The sequence below is a fragment of the Berghia stephanieae genome, chromosome 2, assembly GCF_034508935.2.
Source record: "Berghia stephanieae isolate SIO BIC M18660-M18661 chromosome 2, UCSD_Bste_1.3, whole genome shotgun sequence".
Classification (NCBI taxonomy): domain Eukaryota; kingdom Metazoa; phylum Mollusca; class Gastropoda; order Nudibranchia; family Aeolidiidae; genus Berghia; species Berghia stephanieae.
Genome location: NC_088361.1, coordinates 298,494 through 310,126, shown reverse-complemented (window position 1 = coordinate 310,126; position 11,633 = coordinate 298,494). Strand labels below are relative to the sequence as shown.

The 11,633-nt window shown below is 39.5% G+C and overlaps 1 protein-coding gene across 3 annotated transcripts in view; it reads right to left on the bottom strand.

The window, feature by feature from the left end:
• Window positions 1-11,633, bottom strand: part of LOC144966680 (phosphopantothenoylcysteine decarboxylase-like) — a 24,132-nt gene extending 12,499 nt beyond the window's left edge. The window contains exon 1 of one of the 3 annotated variants that reach the window (XM_078903437.1): window positions 11,405-11,633. The gene's annotated coding sequence lies outside the window, so the exon portion shown is untranslated. Of the gene's footprint in view, window positions 1-3,617; window positions 3,716-11,404 lie in introns of those variants that run through there. The other 2 variants (XM_078903436.1, XM_078903435.1) reach the window with 2 other exon arrangements.

Sequence of the window (11,633 nt, the reverse complement as noted above, 5' to 3'; positions counted from 1 at the left end):
CGTATGATCTATTACGCAGGTCATAATATGTTGTTACGGCACGTGACTTCCTTCTTGTCATGGCCATTGCTGATTCTATACACCTTCTCTATTAAAAAAAAAGTTCGGAGCGTCTATTTGTAATTACAATAGCAGTTTATTAAACCGAATCCATAAATAACTCCAACCTCATCTAAGGTCAATCTAATAACGATATATAATGAAATTAATTGCTATAGATAGGATGCGCTTGGCCAAGGAGTTCACAACATTGCCATCCGGAAGTATAACGGACCAACACACAAACTCTGTGTTACCATGAACTTTTATAGTCTTGTTAATACAGTTTAGTGAGAACAACTCACAAACGCGGATGGCAAAAACAATAACAAAGGCCTGAGTGACGTCATCTGCATACTATCTATACTACCAATATTTCCAACTCCCCAAAGAGTGACGGTATAGCAAGATTTACTGTGTAGGCCTATGATTTTGATAATGAAGTAGACATGGGTAGAGGAAAAAAAAAATGCAAGTAACATTTTGGCCCTTCCATAACCGCCGTCGAAGTGTGCGTATTCCTACCTTATTCCTTCATTCATTCATTCCTATGCTCGTGACTATTGAATCGTTAGCATCGTGGGAGGAATAATCTCCCTCTCTCTCTCTCTCTCTCTCTCTCTCTCTCTCTCTCTCTCTCTCTCTCTCTCTCTCTCTCCCTCTCTCTTTCTCTCTCTCTCTCTCTCTCTCTTCTCTATCTCTCTCTCTTTCTCTCTATCTCTAACTCTCTCTCTCTCTCTCTCTCTCTCTCTCTCTCTCTCTCTCTCTTTCAAACAAACACTGTTATATTTTTATCGCTCTACTCATTCCGCACCCCCCCCCCTCTCTCTCTCTCTCTCTCTCTCTCTCTCTCTCTCTCTCTCTCTCTCGCCCTCCCTCCCTCCATTTTCCTTCCATCTGTCAAAAGTACTCCTTTTCCCCCTCCGTCTGATGCTGTTATTCCTCCTTACATCTTTCTCCTCCTCCTCCTCCTCCTCCTCCTCCTCCTCCTCCTCCTCCTCCTCCTCCTCCTCCTCTTCTTTCTTCCTGCTGTTGCACAGCATTTAGTCACGGTGCATTTTGGGTGAAAAGCGTGCCAGTAATTTGATACCCTAGATTAGCCTGAGGCGTATCTGTCAACTTCGCAGTGAATAGCTAACAGCTTTCTAATTTCAAAGAAAACACTGCTTTTTAAATATTATTACTTACTATGGGAATAATTACAGCATAATTTCCATTCAAATATGTACTTAATCAGCAAATAGTGGCTTTTAACACGCACTAAAAAAATATTGTTGAAACAAAAGGAGTTATAAACAGCGTGATGCACAAAAAAAAAAAAAAAAAGAAAAAAAAAAAAAGATAAATTAATCAAAAGTTATATCTACCAGAAAAGAGATAAATTTTAATTAGTGATTAATTAACACAATTTACAGAGTTTGTATGAACCATAGAATTAAACGAATGAGAATACGTACGAAGCCTAAAAAGTGTCCACCAATGAAAGCATTCAGCGCCATTTTGTTGTTGGCTGAGCATGTAGTAATTACCATTCATTCGGTATCTATGTCAACATAACGACACAAGAAAAACAACAAACAATATCAAAATCAACAATAAAATGTTTCAGAACTGTTGCGTATATTTATGGCACAACGAAGCTGTCAAAAAATGAAGTTAGAGAATGTGTGTAATCATGTATTATAATAACCTGTAATGTGTTTTCCAACCACCACATCATCTACTACTACAACCACCACCACAATATCATCACTAACACTACTACTACAACCACCAGCCCCACATCATTATCACTACCACTACTACTACACCACCACCAGCACATCATCATCACTACCACTACTACAATCCCCACAACCACATCGTCATCACTACCACTACCTCTGCAACCACCACCACCATATCATCATCATTACCACTACTACCACAACCACCACCACATCACTACCTCAACTACTACAACCACCACCACAATAGCATCACTACCACCACTACTACTACAACCACCACAACCACATCGTCATCACGACCACTACTACTACAACCACCACCATATCATTACCATTACCACTACTACTGCAACCACCACTACCACCATATCATCACCATTACAACTACTACTACAACCACCACCACCACATCATCATCACTATCACTACTACTACAACTACAACCACCACCACATCATCATCACTACCACTACTACTACTGCAACCACCACCACCATATCAACATCATTGAAATTTTTTTTTTTAATTGAGCTTTATATAGTGCAATATCTACTAAATGTGCTCAAAGCGCTTTACAAGGGGTCCCTGGTCAACATTTAACATGTAGGACGGGACATGACGCCTGTTAGGCGATATTACAATTTTTCGGACAAAGACAACTCTGTTAACGGCCAGGTACTCATTTTACACCTGAGTACGGTTAGAGAATGTGAGTAAAGAGCCTTTTCCAAGGACTCAACTATGCGCCGAGCCGGGGGCTCGAACCCAGGACCTTCCGATCCGGAAGCGAGTGTCATACTACTAGACCACATAGCCGCATCATTACCACTACTACTACAAACACCACCACCACATCATCATCACGAACACTACTACTACAACCACCACCACCACCACCATATCATTACCATTACCACTACTACTACAACCACCACCACATCATCATCACTACCGCTACTACTACAACTACAATCATCACCACCACCACATCATCATCACTATTACTACTACAACTACAACCACCACCAACACCACATCACCTCACTAACACTCAGTACTGCAATCACTACCATTAGGTTTTGGAGCTTTACTTCATTTGAAATAAGGAAACTTCGGAATTGTATTTGGCATTGTGTTTATATATCATAATATAATTCTAATCAGTTATCTATTTAGAACTAGATACTATACAGTATGTATGCCAAATACCACCCCAATTCCCCTTTCTTGTGTGCGGGAATTCCTCTTTTGGCATTGAAATTGAGTGTGAGAGAGTCATCACTACACACATAAACAACAGAAACAATTTAAAAACAAGACTGTGACACGGAACCACTCACACACGAGGCTATACTATTTATCCTTTTCTCTATGTAGAATAGGACAAGACAAACAATAGCTTGACTCTCGCTACACTTCGCATTGATGTTTGTCGTCTCACGAGTTCAACTCTCGGTCGTAATCATTAATAGAATGTTGTGTGGTTTTGACCGTGAAGAAAACCTTAAGAAGTCACATTTATATCATTTTAGAGAGATCGTTTTGAATAATTTTGAGTTAAACGAGCGAGCAGCAACTTGTTTTCATGAACGGCCGATCAGCGCTTGTTTACTATAGTAACGCGATTCCCAGCCAGCATCAAAATGGCGGATATTTTTCTCATCGAGGCCGCTGGTTGGTTAGCTAATAAGAGCACCGTACGGTTTCCATTGGGTAAATTCCTTGGTATGAACAAAATAGTTTGTGATAACGAAACCTTAATAATTGATGTACACCATAGATAAATATTAAGACCAATCTCCTTAAAAAAACATGGACTAGAGTAATGGAAAGAGCTGGAGTGCCTACCTGTCCCCAATTGTTGTTGATGTGAATCTGAGTTTGTAAGGATGTGTGTGAAACTATCAGCACAAATAATCCATCACTGGAAGGCTCATCTGTCCTCTAATAAAGAATAACACATTTACTATTACTAAGTAGCCACATTGTCTCTTTCAATTCCTTTCATCCCAAAATAGCGAGAGCGCGTTGTCAGATCAAAAACGTACTGTTGACTTTCTTTAATACTTGTGTGCTTATTAAGAAAATAGCAGGGTGGCATAAACAGCAATCACTTAATTTTTGTAATATGTTACTATAATATCAAAATTTAAAAGGTACAAATTCTTGGTAGCCACATGAATTAATGAACAATTTCTCGATAATTATTACTTATATTATTTGCTAAATATTTCTTATATATTTTTTTTCTTCACTTTTCTTTGTTCATGGCAATTCATTTATAATGGGATAGTTACACCTGTGAAAGGTCAGATGCAGGGCAGAGTGTGTGGTAGCCTTGGTCAGATGTCAAAGTTTGTCACCCTGACGCGTAGTGCCTCGCCAACGATGAATGGACAAGCTCTTCGCCTTGCTCACCATGCAAACCCACTCCAAATCCCTACCTAGCTGGCAATCTATTCACTGCAGTGATGCTCTAAAAAGTGGAGTTTGGGTGTCACATTTTCTCCTGAATTTTTTCTTTAGAACTGCATGTAGTCAGTCGTGTTGCTGAATGAGGGGTAGTTGATTTTTATCAATGGGTCTATTGTGTGAGATGGTTTTATGGATCTTATATAATGAAAAGTTAAGGTATTGAAAATGTGTTCTGACGTCTTGAGTGTAATCTGTGATTTGAGTGGGGTTTTTTTGTGTATGATGCTACAAATTTCTCTGTTGACTGAAGGTTTAATGTGAGTGTTACAATGATTTCCCGTGAAAGATCTTCTATGATAAGCGTGCACTATAATGTTTTGTTTGGTGAGTGTGCTATCTAGCTGTCTGCAAACTGGGCCATATCTGGGTGGGTAAGCAGTGGCAATATATTCTATTTCATTTACCAAATATTTAATAGTGTCTTCCACTTCCAGTTCTGATTCCTCTTTGCGGCGTTGATCATCTGATAGATTGCAGTCGAGAAATACAAGTTTTGTTTCTGCTAGCCTCTTCTGTTCTTCTGGTTTCTCTTTTTCTCTCAAATAATTTATATATTGGTAAAATGTAGGATTTAGTTTTTCATTGGAATTGGTGGCTGCAATTTCTGTTGTTATTCTCCTATCAATTTCATCACAATGCTTTTCTAAAATTGTATGATGTTTCTTGACTATTCTTAATGTTATGTGTAAATATGGCACTGCAATTTGATCAATTGGAATTTTGAAAATAGGAACATTAAGGAAATCCTTTTGCTCTAAGTGTTTTGATTTGGCCAATCTGGACAAAGTTTTGTAATTTTGATCAATATCAGAGTTCTGGGAGTGGGAGGAACATCTGGGTTTCTTTTATTATTCATTTCATCTCTGAGTTGTAAGCACCACAGACAGGGATATGTGCTTGATGCGCTAGATATTCCTGCAATATCAGCCAGGAAGTGATAGTCCCCATAAAAAAATACACGAATTTTTTTTACTATCCCATTCACTGTTCTGCAGATTCCTTACTTGATCTGAGAATCTGCAGAGGAGTGTTTGCAGATTATCTATGTTGTCAGGTATATTAGCCATAGCAAATACAGATGTGCTGAATTTGGAATTTGATTTTTAAAAAATATTCACTATCTGTAATGTTTCCTTCAGAGAACCTTTATCGTGGTCTCCTCCATTTTTCAGCCATATCTCATTCCCAGGAAGGTGCCTTGATGCCACGTAAGCTGATTTCCTTGTTTGTACTGTGACAACAATGAAGACTGCAGGTATCAATTTTATATATAATTTTTTGTCTTCATCTTTGAAAGAGAAGTCTAAATATTCTGTTGTGATGTCGTCTGGTAGATTTTTCTTTAGAAATTTCCGCTGAGCTTGCTTATTCTCAATAACGACATCCTGTTTATTGAGCATTCTTGTCAAATCTCTAAACTTCTCCCTCGAAATTCCTAGTTTTTACTTCATTGCTGAAGCGGACGACTTTGATATCTTGCGCTTCGTCTTCCATTTTTTCGAAAGACTTAATAGTTTCTTTGCTCTTTCGCCTGAAATACGTTTAAGGTCACTTTCCTCTTGCCTATCTACATATTCGCTCTCATGCTATCCCTGTTCTAATATGAGCCAGCTGTTTAGATCTTCGCATTCGAGTTGGTGAACTGACAACATCAGATGCCCTTCTTCTGGGAAGGAATTCAATAGGCTGACCCTCAGTTTTTATCTTTAAAATACGTTTGTTCCTCAATGTTTTAAGATCCCTATTCAGCAGAATGTCCAGGTTTTTATCTTTTTCTTTGAATGTTGTTTCTTTTTGGACACATTTTCCTCATTTCGTTGGAAGGTTTACATTGGTGAAACTGAGGTATCTTTTACTAGTTTTGGTGTTTTCATATGTGATTAGCAACATCTATATTATATCTGGAAACTAAAGGATCTGAAATTTTCTCAAATAGTAGATTACGGCAACATTTCTTTGAATGAGTAGAAGCAACAAGGCAACTATTCTCAAGGTCCTGGCATTCCACTTCAAACGAATTTTCGATGTAATTTAAGAGTCACTTGTCAAAGTGACTTCGGGTACGTCAGCATGTGATGTTGAAGGCAGACATTGAACACTTTGTACCTTATTATGTGGATGGAATTTCCTTTTCCGACCTCCTTTATTGAAAGAAAGAAAGTGAGAACACGAGGGACACTGCAATACTGACAAGTGCTCATTAAAGTGACACCAAATCTTATGAGTGGAACTAACAGAATCTTGTGCGGCCTTAAGCATGTTTTCAGTTGTAGGCTGATAGCGATATCGTCTTAGCTTGCCTTGGCAACCGTCACACATTGTTTTCGAATGCATGGTTTCATCTTGTGTGATGTCAATATGAAAAAGTTTTAAAATGTCACTTGAATAATTGAAACACTCTCGTGGCTTCTTTCCTAAATCCCTTTGAATCCGTTTCTGTGTCCTTTTCCCACAAAGGCGACAAAATTGCTGTATATAGTTGTAGTGATCATTTGAAAGATGATTCTTTTCCTCCATTCTCTGAATGATAGTCACATCTGCGGGGAAAAAAGGCATAAATGATATATTATACCTTTAAGGGATTTATTATCTTAAGCTTATAAAATAGTCTTAGCTACATAAAATGTGTAGCTTGCACATTGATAATATGCATTTCTAAAGCGCTCCAAATTCATATATTTGAACACATGGGTGGCAGACTCTTTTTTAGCAAATAATATGATGTAAATATCAATTTCAATAGGTGAGTGTGGGAGTCGGCCGTTATAAATGTCATGTCGGCTGGAGACAGCAAACTATTCGAAATGTTAAAAATACTTTGGGTTTGCCACCGGAAGGCGGCTTTTCTTTAATCTTTTTTAGCCAGAAACCAAACCGTTTAGCCCATCGATTCAATGCATATTGACAAGATTACTTTCTAAACAAATTTATTGCATTAATCCGGAAAGGTCACTGTGATACGGACTGCCTCGGACTACCCCGGACTGCCTTGGACTACTCCGGACTGTCTTGGACTACACCGGACTGCCCCCCCCCCCCACCCCGAACTACCCCGGACTGCCTTTGACTACCCCGGACTGCCTTGGACTACCCCGGACTGCCTTGGACTACCCCGGACTGCCTCGGACTACCCCGGACTGCCTCGGACTACCCCGGACTGCCCCCCGGACTGTCTTGGACTACCCCGGACTGCCCCCCCCCCCACCCCCGGACTGCCTTGGACTACCCCGGACTGCTTTGGACTACCCCGGACTGCCCCCCGAACTACCCCAGACTGCCTTGCACTGCCCCGGACTACCCCGGACTGCTCCAAAAATGTTGCTCATTGTTCTGTTTTTCAACTTGATTTCCTGATCACCATCCATTCGAAAGATCTTTATATCAATTATAAAAATTCTGCGGGGAGGGAGGGCAAATTACACAAGTAAATATAACGCTATGCGGGCCTGCCCAGTCTCCCCAGTGGTTAAAATCGCTAGTAATTTTTCACCAGACCTAGTGACTTGTGTTGGGCTCTACATTTCTATAGAGGTGGTTTTATTACTTTTTATTTCAAACTTTACAAAATCGTGTTTCTAGATTTGTCCAACTGAAAATGTATTGTTTAAAAAAAAGAAGAGAAGAGTCGTTTCTTTGTGTGCGTCTGTTCTCTTTCCATCGGCATCATAGAGAGTACCTATCGTGGTTGGTGTTGTTTTTTTAATTTTTAGTTGTGTCGCACACTTCAAGCATTCACGTGTTTCTGTTCTCTACCCTCGTCCCAAACGTAATTGTTTGTCTAAAAGGACAGAATTTTGTCTCTAAAATAGACAACATTCCTTGATAGACAAACATCAAAGTAAAACACTCTCCGGGATAGTCCGGGGCACAAGGCACAAAGTGACCCGACCCCAGTAGTTTTGCCCGGTTTATGAAAAAGTAGGATCTCTCTCTCTCTCTCTCTCTCTCTCTCTCTCTCTCTCTCTCTCTCGTGTGTGTGTGTGTGTGTGCGTGTGGTATTTCTGTCTCAGTCTCTCTTCCTTGGTTTCTCTCTCTCTCTCTCTCTCTCTCTCTTTCTCTCTCTCTCTTTCTTCCATTCTTTCTCGCTCTTTTTCTTTTTGTCCCTCTCTCATCTCTCTATTTCTCTTTCTTTCTCTCTTTCTCTCTCTCTCTCTCTCTCTCTCTCTCTCTCTCTCTCTCTCTCTCCCTCGTGTGTGTGTGTGTGTGTGTGTAGGTGTGTGTGTGTGTGTGTTGTTTTTTTTTCTGTCTCAGTATCTCTCATCCTTGGTCTCTCTCTCTCTCTATCTCTCTCTCCCTCTCTCCCTCTCTCTCCCTCTCTCCCTCTGTGTGTGTCTCTCTCTCTTTCTTCTATCTGATTTATTTCTTACCTTCACTATATCATGTGTATGTATGTAGTATGTATGACTGTCTGTCTTGTCTATCTGTCTGCCCGCCTGCCTGCCTGCATCTATCTATCTATCTATCTATCTATCTATCTATCTATCTATCTATCTATCTATCTATCTATCTATTTATTATTTATCTATCGATCCACCCATCCATCCATCCATCCATCTACTGATCTTTTTATCCATCTCTGTTATTTATCTCTCCCTCCCTTCTCTCTCTCTCTCTCTCTCTCTCTCTCTCTCTCTCTCTCTCTTTCTCTATCTCTCTCTTTCACGATTACACACAGACACACACATTTTCTCTCTATCTATACACACTCACACCAACACACACATACATACACACACACACACACACACACACACACACATATATATATATATATATATATATATATATATATATATATATATATATATATATATATATATATATATATATATATATCGTAAAATCGTCCTGTTCTTCTGTCTCAGGTTGGTATTTTTCATTTAATCTTTAAGTAGTATTTTACATCAAGTCAATGTAATCAATTATGGCCCAGTGCGTATTTATCTTGCCAAGAAACTCTGCCAGTGGTGTCAAAGTAAATAGTGAATTTGTCTCTGCCAGCCTTTTCTTCTTGCGTTGGGTTCTTGCGAGAAGTTTCAGCGATGTTCTTTTTGTTTGTTTTTTGTGTGGACCTTGTTTTCGAGTCCATCTAGAATATTATGAGTGGAGGTTTCTTCACGATCCAGGTGTATATTTTGTGGGGCTTTTGCGGTTAACCCGAATGGTGTGGTTGACCCTCTTTGTCACGGTATACATGACATTTATACACGACATTTATACATGACATTTATACCAATAGGTGTGTAGCGGGCACACAGATAACACAGCATAACGGATGGGTAATGTCGCCTGTCAGTCTTCAAAACAAAACATAGCCCTAGAAGACCCCCCCCCCCCCCCCCCCCCCCGCCCCACACACATGAACATATGAATTCATACGAACATGGATTGAGAAACACTCATAGAGAGAGAGAGAGAGAGAGAGAGAGAGAGAGAGAGAGAGAGAGAGAGAGAGAGAGAGAGAGAGAGAGAGAGAGAGAGAGAGAGAGAGAGAGAGAGAGAGAGAGATTAATTTTCTGTGACTTATCTTAACAACCAGAGTGATTGTGAAAAAAATATCGGGAGATCAGTCCTGGCCTTTGCACAAGGTTAGCAGGACATCCAAGGAATCCGTTTTATTTAGTTTCATGTATGAAAAAAATCATTAACATATTTTATTTAATTTAATTTTTCAATAAAATTCATAACCTATGAGTTATCTTTACATTGCACTGTTTAAACCTAAAATTAACTCAACACTTACCTCTGTTTGAGACTTGTAATCAGAATCGTTGCATAGCTGATCAAATAATGTAAAGATTGATAGAAGACACGATGAAGATCAAATAAATGTTGACAATTGCAAAATCCATGTCTAAATTTGAAGCAAAAATGACTTCTCTTTGCACAGAATTGACTGCTGAGAAAAAGAAAGCCAATTCAAAATCACGCAACCGTGACTTGACTCTGGTTTACCTTGCTTAGGTATCAGCACAGACTACTACTACTATGGGTATCAGGTTCCATTGTCGGTGTAGCCAAGTACCAGCAGGCTTCTCCACCAGCAAGAGGAGGCACCGGGTGACAGAGAATCGGCTTCGGTCGAAAATCGTTTCATCAGTGGGGACCGCAGACTGTATTCTCTATGGTGGGGACTTTCCACCTTGTTCAATTTGTACCCGTTGTGGGAACGAACCCTAAAACGCAGAGCATCTAGTTGAACGGTGTGTAGTTCTCTCTCCGTCAATCTCTGACGTTCTCTCTCTCTCTCATTATCTCTCTCTCTCTCTCTCTCTCTCTCTCTCTCTCTCTCTTTCTCTCTCTCTCTCTCTTCCCTTGCACGCACACACGCACGCACACACACACACACATACACACACATACACACACACATACACACAGAGTTTTACCTATAATGACATATTATGACAATCCAATTCATATAACATATTTCTTGTTTACTTGAAGATGGCCAAAGGCCGAAACATCGTTTGTTTTGTGTTGTTCCCTTATATACGAGTCACATTTACTCTTATCTTTCTCTCCATATAACAAGGCGACTGCGGTAATAACTGATGGTGTCGAGTTGTGCAACATAACGTCCAACCGCCCCTCGTCGCATCCGTCCCCGAGCGTGCTAAAATCTATTATCTCTCAGTTAAAATTCTACAACAAAACAATCCATGAGCAATAATACCTTAAACCATATAACATAACTAAATAAAATTTATAAAAATCATAAAACTATATAGTAAGTACTATGTGGCTATGTGATCTAGTGGTATGACACTCGCTTTCGGATCGGAAGGTCCTGGGTTCGAGCCTCTCTCGGCGCATTGTTGAGTCCTTGGAGATGGCTCTTTACTCAGATTCTCTCACCGTACTCAGGTGTAAAATGAGTACCTGGCTGTTAACAGAGTTGTCTCTGTCCGAAAATAAAATGTAATATCGCCTACAAGGCGTCGTGTCCCGTCCTTACATGTTAAATGTTGCTGTTGGCCAGGGACCCCATTGTAAATCGCTTTGAGCACATTTAGTGGATATTGCGCTATATAAAAGCTCAAGTTTTTTAAAAAAAGCTCAATTTAACTACTGAATAAATTACATATGAAAACGTTATAAAGATGAGAAACGGTGATTCTCTTTAATCATAGTCAAGGGAATTAAATGAGGCAACTTACTTTTTTTTTTTTAAATGAGGCAACTTACGCTCCCTCTCCAACGCAGTGTTTATACAAAATAACAAAATGTACCAAATAGTTTAAAACACGATACACAATAATCCAACGAAACAAAACTCAAGAAATAAACACACCAATAACTTAATAATAGGTAAATACAGAAAGAAGTATAAAATTCCCTACAGTAACTGAGTAGTACTATCTACATTCTGTTGTCTGTGGTTACCTA